The sequence below is a fragment of the Talpa europaea genome (genome assembly GCF_964194135.1).
Source record: "Talpa europaea genome assembly, chromosome: 9".
NCBI lineage: Eukaryota > Metazoa > Chordata > Mammalia > Eulipotyphla > Talpidae > Talpa > Talpa europaea.
In genome coordinates, this window is record NC_140076.1 from 70416659 (window position 1) to 70431432 (window position 14774).

Here is a 14774-nt window from a genome sequence, read left to right on the forward strand (position 1 = left end):
ATTTTTTTTAAAGCTAAGTATAAAAATAAGATGTCTATATTTTCCCTAAGCTTTTATAATTCTACAGCAAACATATCTCCCTTTTGCAGTAAGAGGAAATAAAAAAAGAGAGGTGGAAAAAAATTAATGAAGTCTTGGGCCTCCCCTGGTGGCACAGCCTCTGCAGCGCTGGTTCGATCCCCGGCTGCCGGTGAGGGTCCCACATGGCGCGCAGACCTCTCCTGCTGCCCGCTGCTCCCCTCAGCAGTGTACTTCAGTCCTTCTGCCTGTTCTGCTCCCCGCTCTGGCTCTGGTGAATTCTCTCACTCTCCCGCGCTTCTGACTGTACCCAGTGCTTGTATAAATAAATAAATAAATAAATAAATAAATATTTAAAAGAAAAAATTAATGAAGTCTTATGTAAACCATAAGATGTTCTATAAAAATTAGAAGGAAAGAATGGTAAATAGTTAAATAAAGTCAGGTTGAATTGGACTTTGAAAGCACAAAACTAATGAAAGAAACAGTTTAACAAATTTTTCAAATTTCTGCATTAAAAAACCCACTAAAAATTGAAAGACAAAGTGAAGACAACATTTGCAACAAAGATTATTGTCCTTAAGATATTAAAAATATCTTGGAGATCAGTATGAAAAACACTAAAATGCCATGATTCCTCACCCCAAAGAGAGTTCAAAATAAGAACTGCAACTGTCTAATAAAGATATGGCTGAAAATAATAACAAAACCCACAGAGGTAAAACTGAAACCGGATCTCCTGCGGCATAAACCATGGGACAAAACCAGCTCTTTTCTAAATGAGCAGCTTTGCTGGTGCCACAGGCCACTCTAAAAGCCACCGCAGCAGCATGTTGCCTGTCAGCAGCCCTTCCCCCAACACCAGCCATAAGAGCATGGGAGCCTCCCTTCCTTGGGGCTCCTGCAGTTGGCCCCAGAAACAACCAGCAGCAGGTAGCCCTAGTGGGGCTCTGGCTTTCGGGAGAGGCCGGCAGAGGCAGTGGGTGGCAAGTGGTTCCTGCCATGTCACTCCAAGGCAACGGTAGAAAAACTGTCAAAACAAATATATAGTATTAGCTCAATCTTCTTATACATACAAGAATCTTGAGGCCAAAAGAAGAAAATTCAACATATTGTTAATAACTGTTATCTTCTGATGGTGGTATAATGGGTGATTTTTATTTCATTCTTCATTTTCTGTTTTCTATAATTAGTAGGCCTTACTTTATAGTTACAGAAATACATATTTTTAGAGGATTTAATTTGGAACTTGTCATGGAAAGCCAAGTTGGTATGTTCATATAGTGTTTATTTTTGCTTTGGTCTAATCACTTCCAACAGTCTCTGGATTGCTATGAACCCAGAGTTTTTCTCCCTGCGAAGAATTCTCAGACTTAATAAAATAAACAATGGATGGCAGACCTAATACAGAAGCACCTTTCTCAGGCCAAGATGGCTTTACAGAGCCCACAGTTCTTTATCCCAAGGGAAGCATAACCAAACAGAAAATATTCTGTTGCAAAGATGAGCACAACAGTGGTCCTCCTGGTAGGGGAGAAATGGCCCCAGCGTAGGCCCAGTCTAGGCCCAACAGGGGTCCCTAGCCCACAGGAGCAGTGCAGTACAGGCGGTGGCCCCTGACCATTAGCCATGACAGGCATTTGGACTGCCAGCACACATAAAACCTGGAAGGAAAGTTCTATCAAGTGAAAGAAAACAACGACAAAACACAAGATAATCCTAGTAACCTGCTAATCCATCCCAAGTAAGGAAGAAAATTTGGGCAATCAGAAGAGGTTAAGTGGGATTTAAGGATGTTCACAGGAGTGGCCACATGTCTCCATGTAAGATTCAGCTTTAACTTTCAAATTGTTGAGAAATGCCTAGCCTCCAAAACATTTTGCCCTCTGGTCTGACAAATATTTAGCCCCAACCTAACTGCTTTATGTTCTGTTGGAACTGGACATACCTACGAGCCTGTTTCCTTTCTTTGGCTTGCCTTGTACCTACTCCCCTAGGGGAAAATGTACATTTTTTTGTCCTTCATGTTTTATAAAAGGTCTTACCAACTTTACATGCCATTAGGATCTGTGAGGAAAAAGAGTTCAGTGGTGGGGGAGACAGATAACTGTGACCTTTCTTGAAACTATCCTGACATCCTGATCCCACTTTATGACATTCAAGTCTTTTTTTTTTTTTTAAGTACTGTATTTATTTAATCCAACATATCAAAGAATATCATTTCAACATATAACCAATATGAAAATAATTAATCTGATAACTTTCTTTCCTTCATTAACTTCTAAAACTTGAAGATGACAGTCAAGTTTTGGGGTCTAGTGAATGGGGTGTCTCAGTTTGTACCCGCGTTTTTTTAACATAAGGAACTAAACAGGAGAAATTCCCATGGGAAAGTCTAGAAGGCACTACCTTGAACAGAGACTGGCGAGCAGAAATAAACCACTTCATGGTTTTGGCAGCAAGACGGGGTACTTCCATGCGATTATGGGGAAATGGGAACTGGCTGCAGCCCAGGAGCTGAATTCCTGGTGCTGCCTCACCCCTCTGGAGAGGGTCAGTGGCCCTGACCTTACAGGCAGAAGTACTCTCCAGAGCTGTAGTTCATGTTCCCAGGTGGGCGTTTCTGAAGAATCAGGCCAGGCCAACTTGGCCAGCTCTCCTGACTGAAATGCTTATTTTCATCACGAGGGGCAGCAGCAGCAAAGCTGGCCCATCATTCAGAAGCTCAGGGTGGGGCAGTGGGGGCCAAGGGACCACTACACCCTCGTGCCTGCTGCTTTTACAAACTGGGCTTGAGCTGGCACAGGCCTGATCCCAAGGAGACCCCACCCAGGGATGGGCTGCTTGGTGGTATGGTGAACAGGTAATACCCTTTGAAGAAAGCCACTTTTTAATAGCTTGGACAACTATGGGAATGCCTTTGTGTATTTTAAACCATCTGTCTACTTGGGAGAGACCAGGCTAGCCAACATACAACTGTTTATGCAAAGGTGCCACATCCAGAAGTTCCTGCAAGCTCTGTGATCCTGAGTAATTTCCCTCACATCTCTGGACCTGAGTTTCTTCTTCTGGAACACAAGGAAGATAACAGATCTCATGGTAGTCTGTGAGAGGACATAAGTTCACAGCATGAGGCAGGTTAGAGAACATGCACAGTGAATTCCAACAAAGTTTCTGCCCAAGTAACCAGACAGCATGCTACAAATTTGGCTTAGACTTTGTGACATTACTCATGGCATTCTTAGCCCTGGGCACAGCTCCTGGCACACAGTAGGAACTTGTTCAATATTTTGGAAGGGGGGAAGGAATTATGATAGAGCAGCCATGCAGTCAACAGCTTACTCTTTGCTATGCTTGGTAAACATTTCCTCATAATTTAACTCTTGTTTTATTACCACCATTTCACAGATGGCATTGAGGCTCTCAGAGGTTAAATCAGAGGTTTTTTTTCCCAGCAGTCAGGCCCAATCCCAGAATAGCTTTTAAACAAAAGCAGCTGAGGCATTTACCCTGGTCAGTAATGAAAATTCAACATTCTTCTGTCATTGATATAACTTATAGAGAGCTTTTCATATTGATTCCTTTTATCTTTCCATTTGAGGCTAAGATAAACCTGTATGTATTTAACTCATTTCAGTCATTTAAAGAAATAAAGAACAAAAGAGAAAAATCTGTATTAAATCAGGTACAGTAAGAGGAAACATTTTTAACAAAATATTATGTTAAGAGCTTCAGATTTCTATAAATCATCCCCATTGAGCTCTGAAATCCTTAAATTACTATTGTTGTGCTATTCAATCTTTCCCATCCATAACGGCTGATGAAAATACAAAACCAGGCCAAACAAAAAGTTGGAAAATTTTTAAACTTAATTTTGACTTTGCATCACTGAAACAACAAAAGCAAAACCAAAAAAAAATCAAAACCTTCCAGGATTTAACAAATTTAACTACAAATTGCAAGTCGGACTCTTTCAACAATTAAATGCTTGTGTAAAGACACCATTTCCCAAATCAAATTTCCCAGATTTCTCATTAACAAATGGCCCCGTGGCTCTCGCTTCAGAACTAGAGCCAAAATGGAAATTGGTGTGAAAATTAGTGAACATTTATGAAGAGCAGATGACTGCAGAGAAAGGAGACAAATGGGAAGGCGCATTTGCTATTTATTTGGAATAATTAGCAAAGCAGAACCAGCTGAAGGCTGGCACCACATACCTTGCCCAAATGTTGTGGAGGACCAAATGTTCAAAGGGCCCGAGTAAGTGGATGGTTAGGTGCAATTTCATGCCTCACTGCATAGCTAAATAAAGGGAAATAGTTTTTAAGTGTAATTGAACTTTAATGGCCCTGATAGGCCTTTTTGCTCTGCGATTCTCAAAATGCTGAGAGTCACACACATTTTAGCCACAGCAAGGGTTTTTATATCAGTCTAGGTAACATGTGAGTGAAAATAAGATTTCCTTTGGCTATCACCAGAGAATCAATAAGCATTCCGAATTCTAAGTTTTTGTGCAAACTCTGCTTCTAATGCTTCATCTGTGTGGAGATGAGTTTATATCTCAGAAAGCCCAAGACATCTGTGTGGATTTGGTCTTCTTTAACTGAGCTGATGCTGTGAGGCAGAGTAAAAGGGTTATTGAGTCTGGAAAGTAGCAAAAGGGAAAGAAGGGCAGAAAGGGGTGAGGGGGTGTCATAAACACGCACCCAGCCCCCCGAAGTGCTGGCATTTCTCTGGGTGCCATGGAAACATGCTCCAAGATGAGGCCTTCCCCTGGTGGGCATTATTAGGATCTCTGTCTTACAGATGAGGAAACTGAGGTTGGAGGAGTTAATTAACTCCTGAAGGCCCCACAGCTAGGAAGCCAGCCCAAGCACTGCAAGCAGCTCCCCCAGGGATACTTTCCAAGCTTGTAGAGCTACCCCCAACTCCCTGGCCCTTCCATTATGTAAACACAAAGGGGTCTGGTTGGAAACAGACATTTCGTTTATAAACAAGGAAGAGCTCAAACATCTGGTCCTGGCTTTGCAGCTGTGGACACTGTGCAGGTATGGGCCCTGGAGGCCATGGGGAGTAAATACCAGCAGCCGTCGTCTTCCTCCTTCAGGGAACTGAGCCTGCTTCAGAATGCTCAGGGAGAGGAGCATGTCTCTTGTTCTAAGGACTGGTGTGCAAGGATGCAGGCTGAGGGCCGTAGTCTGACAGGTCCCCAGTCTATGCCACCAACTAGCAAATTATGTTCAAGTATACACAACCCAATTTTTTTCTGTGGCAACATGAATAACATAAAACACCGATCATATTAACCATTTTAAGTGTATATCTCAGTGGCACCAAGTACATTTCTGCCATTGTGTTTTCACACCCCTCCCCTACCGAAACATCTATCTTTGGAACTTTCTCATCTTCCCAAACTGAAACTCTGTATCCACTAAACACCATCTTCCCATTTCCCCTCTACCAGTGCCTGGGGACCACCAAACAGAACACTTTCTGCTTATTTGACAATGCCAGGTACCTCATATAAGTGGGATCATAAAATGTCTGTCTTTGTGTGGCTGGCTTATTTCACATACAAAGCCCTAAGGTTCATCTGTGTTGTTGCATGTGTCAAAGTTTCCTTCTTTTTAAGACTGAATAACATTCCATTGCATGTATCCATATACCTGTGATGGCACTTGGGTTGCTTCTGCCTTCATGTACCCTTTGTCACCCCAGTATCTTTTCCCTGGTGTAACACCTGTGGCATCTTGGTTACCTCCTCCCTAGGGAACAGCGAAAAGCTTGCGACAAGCCTGCAGCTGTAACTTGGCTCTGACTCCAAAAATATAGGAGTGCCAGCTATAACTTCTCTTTTGTTAAAGAACATGGAAAGTGGACATCCCCTATATTTTCAAATGGTTAATTCAAATGCTTTTTTTTTTTTAAATATTTATTTATACAAGCACTGGGTACAGTCAGAAGTGCGGGAGGGTGAGAGAATTCACCAGAGCCAGAGCGGCGAACAGAACAGGCAGAAGGACTGAAGTGCACTGCTAAGGGGAGCAGCGGGCATGGCAGGAGAGGTCTGCGCACCATGTGGGACCCTCGCCGGCGGCCGGGGATCGAACCAGCAATGCAGAGGCTGTGGCCAGCTTCGCAGCCCAGCGTTCAACCGCTGCGCCACCCGGGAGGCCCAATTCAAATGCTTTAAAAAAAACTCTGCTGGCCAAACAAAACTGGCCTAGAGTTGGGTTTGGCCTGAGATCTCCAGTGTGACCAATGTCGTACAGTAACTCCATGCAGCAGGATTTTGGAGACAGTGAAGCACAGCTCAAGAGAGAGAAGGGGCTGTCCATGGTCACCCAGCAGAGACTGTATCTGAGCAGCCAAGCTTTGGCTCTAACCTCAGTCTCCTTCAGAACACCACTGTGTAGCGTTTTCACATCGTAAAGTAATTGCAGTCTTACATGACATACTGTATGACATAAATGTCCTGAAGAACAACATGGGTGTAAAGGGCCGGACAGGCCACAGTACAGGTTTTCTGATCCAATGCAGACCGGGTAAAGGAGGAGTCAGAGTCCTCAGTAGTTTTGCAGGTTTATTATTGGGGTTCACCAGGCATATGGCAGGCAGGGGTGCTGGCTGGGGGGCTGGGAGGCTGGCAGGCTGGCAGGCCTCCCAGCCCCCAGCAAGTCTTCACTCTATCTGTGCTCTCTGGAGTTCGTTCTGCTGCTTCTCGGCTTCTCTTTCGGCTTCGGCTTCGGCTTCGGCTTCTACTGCTGCTGCTGCTGCTGCTGCTGCTGCTGCTGCAGCTGGCGTGCCCGTGACGCCGCCCTTAAAAGCACAGTCTTAGCTCAGCTGAATCCCATCTACCTATGCCCACACCCTATTCCAGGTGCCCGCCATCAGGCATGCATTCAGGACAAGGATCCATCATCTATCCTGATGGCTGAAGGGCAGAAAAGCCTGACATTTTTCCTTACCCTACAATGGGCCACGCATTGAATGCATTATTGCTAATGTGAGTGAAGAAGTGGCTCTGAGTAGAGCCCTAAAAGGAATTAATTAGATTTAAAAAGTATCTCTACAGCCTAACCAGGTGGGTGACCCAGGTCTTATGAAGTGCTCCTGACCTCCCAGTGGCGAATGAAAACAGCACCTCCACCTTTACCACCCGCACCATGAACCCTTTGAAAGAGCAAGCTGGACTTCCAGTTGTTTAACAGGACCCTGGCAGGTGGCGGGCTTCTGAGGTCGGGTTCAGAGATCCTGCTGTGAGTTCTGGGGCTGACAGGATTTGGGTCCTGGGAACACCAGACTCTCATTAACCCTTAGGGTCCAAAGGCCAGAAATTCTTTAGCAAGACCTGACTCCCTGAACCCTGAGAAATTGGGCTCTGCCTATGGTAAGAAAGGGTTAAATAATGCATCTGTTTTCTCTCTCACGAGGTCAGAGACCCAGGCTAGGTTTAAAGCATTCTTCACACAGCTGCAGATAACCCCTAATGGAGCCCGAAGAGCAGGACTGCTGCATGCTGCAGTGGAGCCTGGCCCAGCAGCACCAGGGCCAACAGGGTCCACCTGAGGGCAGAAGAGGAGGTCTTGTGAGGCTTGGGTGTGCTTTCTGGGTCTCTCTGGCACATTCCAGCATGTTCTGGGCTCACTGGTGTTGGCAATGATCAGAAGTGCGAACATCCTGCCCTCATGGAATCCACATTCTAGCTGGATGGGGGAGGGCAATGTGATATTGCTAAACACAGTAAATAGGTAAATTATCTAGTACCTTAAGAGACAGTAATATGAGGGGTTTGCAGTGCTAAGAGTAGGAATTTTTGTGGTAGTAAATGTATTTTTAAGTCACGTTATTATAAAACTCACATACAAAAAGTTCTGTATGTGTAACATACAACTTGATTTTGGAGATGAGTATATATCTATGAAGCCATCACCCCAATCTATGGTATAACCATATCAGTGCCTCCAAAAGTTTCCTCTTGTCCTCCTTATTTATTTGTGTGCATGTATGTAAGAACACTGGACAGAAGATCTACCCTCTTAGCAAGTTTTAAGAGGCACTGTGCTGCAGCACAGATCTCCAGAACTAGTCATCCCCATACCTGGAGCGCCGCACTCCCTGTCCTTTTCCCTTGCAGCCCTGTTAACCATGCTCTGCTCTCAGCTTCCATTAGCTTGACTATTTTGGATTTTCATATAACTGGGATCCCATAGTATTTGTCTCTGTGTGATATTAACTATCAACCAGTGACTGATGCAGGGACACTGGTGTCCACTCAGTCTGTTTCCTGTCCAGCTTCCTAGTCAACCAAAGACCTCCATGTACAGGACACACACCAGAAATCCCTTACAAAAGCCTCCTTAATGCCCAACCTGCTCCCCAAGTCTCTCTACCATTCCTCCTCCGTCCGGCGGCCCATTTGAATGAATGATGGATGACACTCATCTGCCTCCCAAGCAATGAACCTCTGAGGCATCTTAACACACTCCTCAAAGTGCAAGCCATCATCAGTGGTCCCTAAGGGCCACTGACTCCCTTCTAAATACCTCTCCAGCTCCTCCCCATGATGCCTCACATCTTTAAAAAGGGAACACTGACAGGACTCAAGGGGCTGTTGGGAGGACTAGATGCACCTGCGAGCTATCAGCTGTTGGCACTGTTATCACCATATTAGCTATTTTTAAAAACTAGAGTTTCATCATTTTTTTTCTTCTGTCACACAAAAATTGCTGATCTTCCTTTGTGTGATCATTGTGAGGTTCCCCAAGCTGGAGGGCATCAGCACTTTTAAACACAGCTGCAGATGAACTGAAACAGGTCTGTGCACCCCCTGCCCTGCCCCTGCTTTCCAGGGGCTATGGTGCACATGGTAGGGCAGCACCTCATCCCTAGTCCCAGGTATTGGTTCCCCACTTCAAGGTTTCACCAATGAATGGGCCAAGCACAGGTGCTTGTTCCCGGATCTGTGCAGCTGGGAGTGGGGTGGTCCTGTGCCTGCTGTCTCCTGGCCACCCTGGAAATCACAGGCATGTATCATGGTCCATCTGGATCTGTGGGTGTCTGTGTGGGTCACGCAACATTTCCCGTCCACTCAAGAGGGGCTATCAGAGCCCCATCAGGCAGGACCAGTGGCGGACAGCCATGTCTGAGGTGTAGCTGGTGACACAGCAGGGTGAGTAGAGCAGCAGACTGGGTGCTGGAATCAGAGGTGGTGGCATGTGGCCCTATTCTAACTGCATGTCCATGGGGCAAGCTACAGCCTTGGTTTCCCAGGCTGTACAATGAGGATAATACTCCCTCCATTGGGCATTTATTTAGAAAAAAAATAGTAAAATAATACACTTAAAAAAGATTTAAAATGTGGGCCTCCCCTGCTGGTGCAGGTGGTTGAGCGCAGCACTGTGAAGCTGTCTGCAGCCTCTACAGCACTGGTTTGATCCCGGCCGGCTGGCAAGGGGTCCCACATGGCACTGCAGACTTCTCCTGTCATACCCGCTGCTTCCCTCACCAGTGTACTTCATCAGTCTGCCTGTTCTGTTCCCCACTCTGTCCCTGGTGAATCCTCTCATCCTCCTGTGCATCTGTCCTGTACCCCAGTTCTTTGTATAAATAAATAAATAAATTTTTTAAAAAAGTTTTAAAATGCAAAATGCCATGGTTATGCACGGCTCTTACTATTACAAGGTTGGAGAAGTTGGAGAAGTCCAGTAAGAGGTAAACTGAGACACATGTTTAATTCATCCTGATTCAGGGGCTGAGCTAGAGCCCATTATTATTATTATTTTTTAATGCTACCTCAGAGAGTTCATGGTTCTGACCTGGAATTGAGGTCTTTAGAGTTACAAACAGGCACATCTACTGCCTTGACCTATGGGGTCTTGGGAAAGAGAGGCTGGGAATACTGGCCTCTCCTTATAGAAACACAAGGGGCTTGCAGGTCCCTGTCTCTAGAAGGAGACTCTTCCACGCCTTAGTCATCAGTCTCTAATGTCTTCTCTGGGCCAGATCTGAGCTGGGGGTGTGGACCCGGAGGTGGCCCCACTCTGCTCCCTATCTCATAATGTCTTTTTTTAGACCTACTAAGGGATAATTTCTGTGGAGTGTGAAGATGGGCTGCTAGTTGCTGGCTAGTCTTGGCAGGGGAGAGGTGTGTGTGTGTCAGAAATCAGGGGAAATTACAGAGAAGAGGTAACATCTGGACTAGTGACTAGAGGCCTAGGAACTCTAGGGCGGTCGCTCCAAATGTCTAACCAGTGTTGCCAAATCCATACCCCAAAACACACTCCCTCTGTAAGTTCCCCCAGAGCCACATATTGCTTCTCCTGTTACTGATTTAATATTTCTCTTTAAATTGATTCACATTTTTGGGCTCAAAATTATTTTGAAAGTAAATGTTATACACTAAGGTAAATAGAAAACCAGTTCCATTTGCCAAAAATAGAAACTCTAAAAATAAATACAAGGAAAGGAAGTTATTAATTATAACCAGGCACTGAAGTTTGCTGGAGTCTTGGAGTCAAAGGCCTGTGCTCTTCATTTGCAAAAATGTTAAAAAGGATAATCAGCAAGAGTTAGAGAGGTGTTAAAGACACCCCAACCCCAACATGAGACTGCCTCTGTCACACTGCCCAGAAGGACCCAGAAGGGGGCCACATTCTCCCAGGCGGGGTGATGTTACTTAATATACCTCACAATTCTGGGGGGTACACAACCCTCACAATTCTGGGGGTACACAACCCTCACTTTGCTATTGTTGAAAAAGGTGTGGTGATTCAGGTGTACTTGGGGAAGTAGAAGGTAATGGACAGAGCTCTGAGCATGAGGGGGAGACCACTGAAGTGATGGTATAGGCAACAGAAACACTCACATTTACTGAGGCTTCCGGTTCAGGCACTGCCCAGGCACCATTTCATCTCATCCTCTTGTGAGGGGGATGCAAGGTGTTAAAAGGAATACAGCAGGTCCCCAAATAACATCGTTTTGTTGTCACACTGATGAGGGAAAAAAAATTCATTCCCAGTGGGGCCATGAGGAGGGAGTCTGCATGTTCTTTCCATAGTTGCATGGGTTTTCTGTGGGGACAGATGTGCTCCCACATCACACCGATATGCACATCAGGCCCACGGCGTGTCTTAACTATCTCAGTCAGAGTGAGTGTGAGAGTGTGTGAGTGTGTGTGTGTGTAAGAGAGAGTGTATACATCTGCACTGAAAGGCATTCTGTCCCAGTTTGGGTGTAGCCTTGTGTTCTGAGCTGACAGATCCACCACCCTGAACTGGAATAAGGGGGTTGGAAATGGAATGAGGAATGAATAGAAATGATAGTTGAATATCAGAAATGTTTTGGGTCTTTATTTAGAAATGTGGTGATGTTTTTGTGACCTAGAAATACGCCATAGCAAATTAGTTTTTGTTTATATCAATTAGCCTAAGGTCAAATTGGTTTTGTTTTACCTTGTTTCGCTTTAAGTTACAGTTTCCAATAACCCATTGATGACATTAAGTGAGAATTATTATTATCTGACTGTGACAGATCTTGAAGTTCCTGGCATTGAACTTGGAAAGTCATCCCCAATGCTACCTCCTTTCTCTATGAGAGCCTCCAAAAGCCTGCCCACACCTCACTCACCCCCCTACCCCCCATGAATCACCCACCCATCCCTTGGAGCTGGCTGAGCACAAGTGAAGGATGAAGGAGGCACTGGGCCAGGAGAAGAGGCTGCCATGGGACTGCCCACTGTGGACCAGCACAGAGCTGAGCCTTTACTGGCACGAACACTCACCCTCCCTCAGCTCACAGCATCTCTGCAGCCCCTACAAGACACTGCCCTCCTGCCCAAATCACGGTGAAGCTGGTAGTACCTGGTGATAAGCACAGTCCATGCAGGAAGAGGTAGGACATTCACTAGAACCCTAAAATGGGCAAGTAGGGCTGGGGCACTACAGAGGCCCAACAGGAGCTTTCATTGCACTAACATGTTTTGTTTCATTTTCTTAGCCATCTCTCCTCCCTAGTTGTTCTTGTGGCAATTGTCATGATATGGTTGATTTATTTTAAAATGTTTCCTCCCAGTTTATCTAATGGTGCAAGCAGTCACCCCAGGCAGCTGAATCAGTCCCTTTAAAATGCTACCCTTCTCATTCCAAGTACTTCTTCCCCTCCATATCCAGTGACTGGGAGGATCAACATTTGGACATCTGCCTGACAAACAGAGCAGCTATTGGTCCAAACTCATAAGTTAATGGAAAGTCCTGGTTTGATCAACATCTGATTCAGTCCTTCCTAAGGCCTCTCCTTGGGACTGGTAGCTTGCTATAAGCTGATGATGCACACTTTGTGTCTTTCTTCTCAGGGTCAGCTCTATCATGCTTATAGCTCCCACCTGGCCTCACCCTCCCTGCCCCTGGGTTCCTGCCAGGAGCCTGGAGCCAGTGCCTGCTGGAGCAGCAGTCCTGGGCTCCTATGATTATGTAGCCCTCAAACCCAGCCTGCCCATAAATACTGTCTTCCTCACTTTAGAGACTGCTTAGGAGAATCATCCAAAACCACAGAGCTGGGCAGCAACCCCCTGAACTGGGAAGATCCTGCTCCCTCCCACCCAGACCTGGAGACACCCTCCATATGGTGAGCAGGGAGAGCCCAGTGTGTGGAGCAGCAGAGGATAGAGGCAGGATGACGGCAAAGGTCTAATCTAAGCTAGTTAACAGGTGAGGGTAGAAAAGAACAGAAACAAGACAAGGAGAGGGATGGAAACCCTACTATGTATCAAAGGCGAGGCCATGGGGAAATGCCAGGCTCATGCTAAACAAGCATCCTGCATGGCTGGAAATCTAGCAATCTAGAAAAGTTCCTGATGTTCCTGGCAACCTGCTGCCTGGAATTGCCAGGAATCTCACAGAACACAGTGGCTTTTAATCCCGGGTTCCTGGATCTGGACATATTCTGTGCCAGGAAGTCGATCCTCCTCCTGGACCCTATTGAGCACCTGCCCAAAAAAAAAAAAGCCCTCCTGGGAGAAGTCCGTCTAAGGTCTGGGAAGCCTCAGGAGCCCCTCCTCGGCACGGCGCCCCTCCAAGCCCATGTCTTCATCCATTTCTGGCTGTCCCACACAACCACTGTTCTCAAAGTTTTCCTTCCACTCTGACTTTTGAGCAGGCTTTGCAAGCTGTCAGTTCCACACACACACACACACAAACACACACACGAGGTGGTTCTGAAAACCACCTATTCCAGAGACGAGGTGCATTAGGATTGCCTAGAGAATGAGAAAAATACCTCAATCCCTTGTGTGTGGGTCGTATCCCTGGCAGGAAACACAGAGCACTCTCCCTGGTTAGCTTGAAGAGAGTTTACGAAAGAGACTTGCAAAGCAGCAGGCAAGAGATGGTGCTGTTCCTGGGGGCAGTAGGCACATTCCATCCAGTATTAATTATGTTTTTTATCTTTTATGATGCTCTGACATCTTGGGATCCTTATTGGGGGGAAGAGTCTGCCCCTCCCAGAGCTAGCTAATTCTAGAGCTAGCAAATCATTAGCTATGAGCAGCTGTTAACTCCCCTGTACAAGCCTGTATGCCCAACCACATCCTCTATCAAACTCACACACAAAGCTAAAATTCGCATGCTTTAAATCACCCCAGGGCCAGTTAGTTACTGGATAACTAGGGACCATTTAGCCTTTAGCCCAAAGTCTACTGAAATTACTCAAAGTATGCAATCCTACCCTGATACTCCCTTCCTTCCCATGAAAACCACAACACGGGGTCCGGCCATGCAGTGACTTCTGCCTTCTGTCAACCCTGATGCTCCTCTGTGTGCCCTGTGTAGCATGCCACGCCCCTTCCTCATGGGAACTGTGAGTAATAAACTTTCCTTTCAAGTAAGTGGTCTCTCGGTCTGTCATCTTACCACCTCTGATTAAACTAAAACCCCAGATACATTTTTTTTTAATAATAAATTTTATTTTTATATTCCCCATACAATTGCAACCCCCCCATTCTGACCCCAATCCCTCCCCTCCCACCCCCACCCTCCAAAAAGTGTCTCTGGTTCATAGTTTTTTGTTGATTTTGATTTTCACTTTCTTATATTCATTTTCCTGGTCCCTTATTTAAGTTTTCTAGATTCCTGCTATGAGTGAGACCATCCGGTATTTTTCTTTTTCTTTCTGGCTTATTTCGTTGAGCATGATCCCTTCCAGATCCATCCAGGCTGCTGTAAATTGCATGTGTTTATCTTTTTTGAATGCTGAGTAATATTCCATGGTATATATGTACCACATCTTCTTGATCCAGTCATCTATTTTTGGGCATTTGGGCTGTTTGCAAAGCTTGTCATTGCGGACCAGCTGTGCATGCAAAGACATGTCCCTCAAGCCTCTACCACAAGGCGTTTACACATGACTTTTTCTCTTTCCTCAGATTCAGGTAGCTATCCCCTCTTCCAGCCTCGTTTAGTCTGTGGGATTGTTTAAAAATGTATCTGGGACCTGAAACCATAAAATATAAGACCCAGATACATTTTTAAACAATCCCACAGACTAAATGAGGCTGGAAGAGGGGACAGCTACCTGAATCTGAGGAAAGAGAAAAAGTCATGTGTAAACGCCATGTGGTAGAGGCTTGAGGGACATGTCTTTGCATGCACAGCTGGTCCACAATGACCTTAGAAAGGTCAACTGAGACCCAACTAGAAGCCACAAGTCATGTCAATCAGACTCCCATGGCTCACAGCAGGTTATGGGATGGTCTGGAAGAG

The 14774-nt window shown here is 45.6% G+C and overlaps 1 protein-coding gene across 1 annotated transcript in view; it reads right to left on the reverse strand.

Annotated features, from left to right (window-relative positions):
* Window positions 1-14774, reverse strand: part of COL23A1 (collagen type XXIII alpha 1 chain) — a gene marked incomplete at both ends in the record, with an annotated part of 392542 nt that overhangs the window by 248025 nt on the left and 129743 nt on the right. The window lies entirely within an intron of this gene.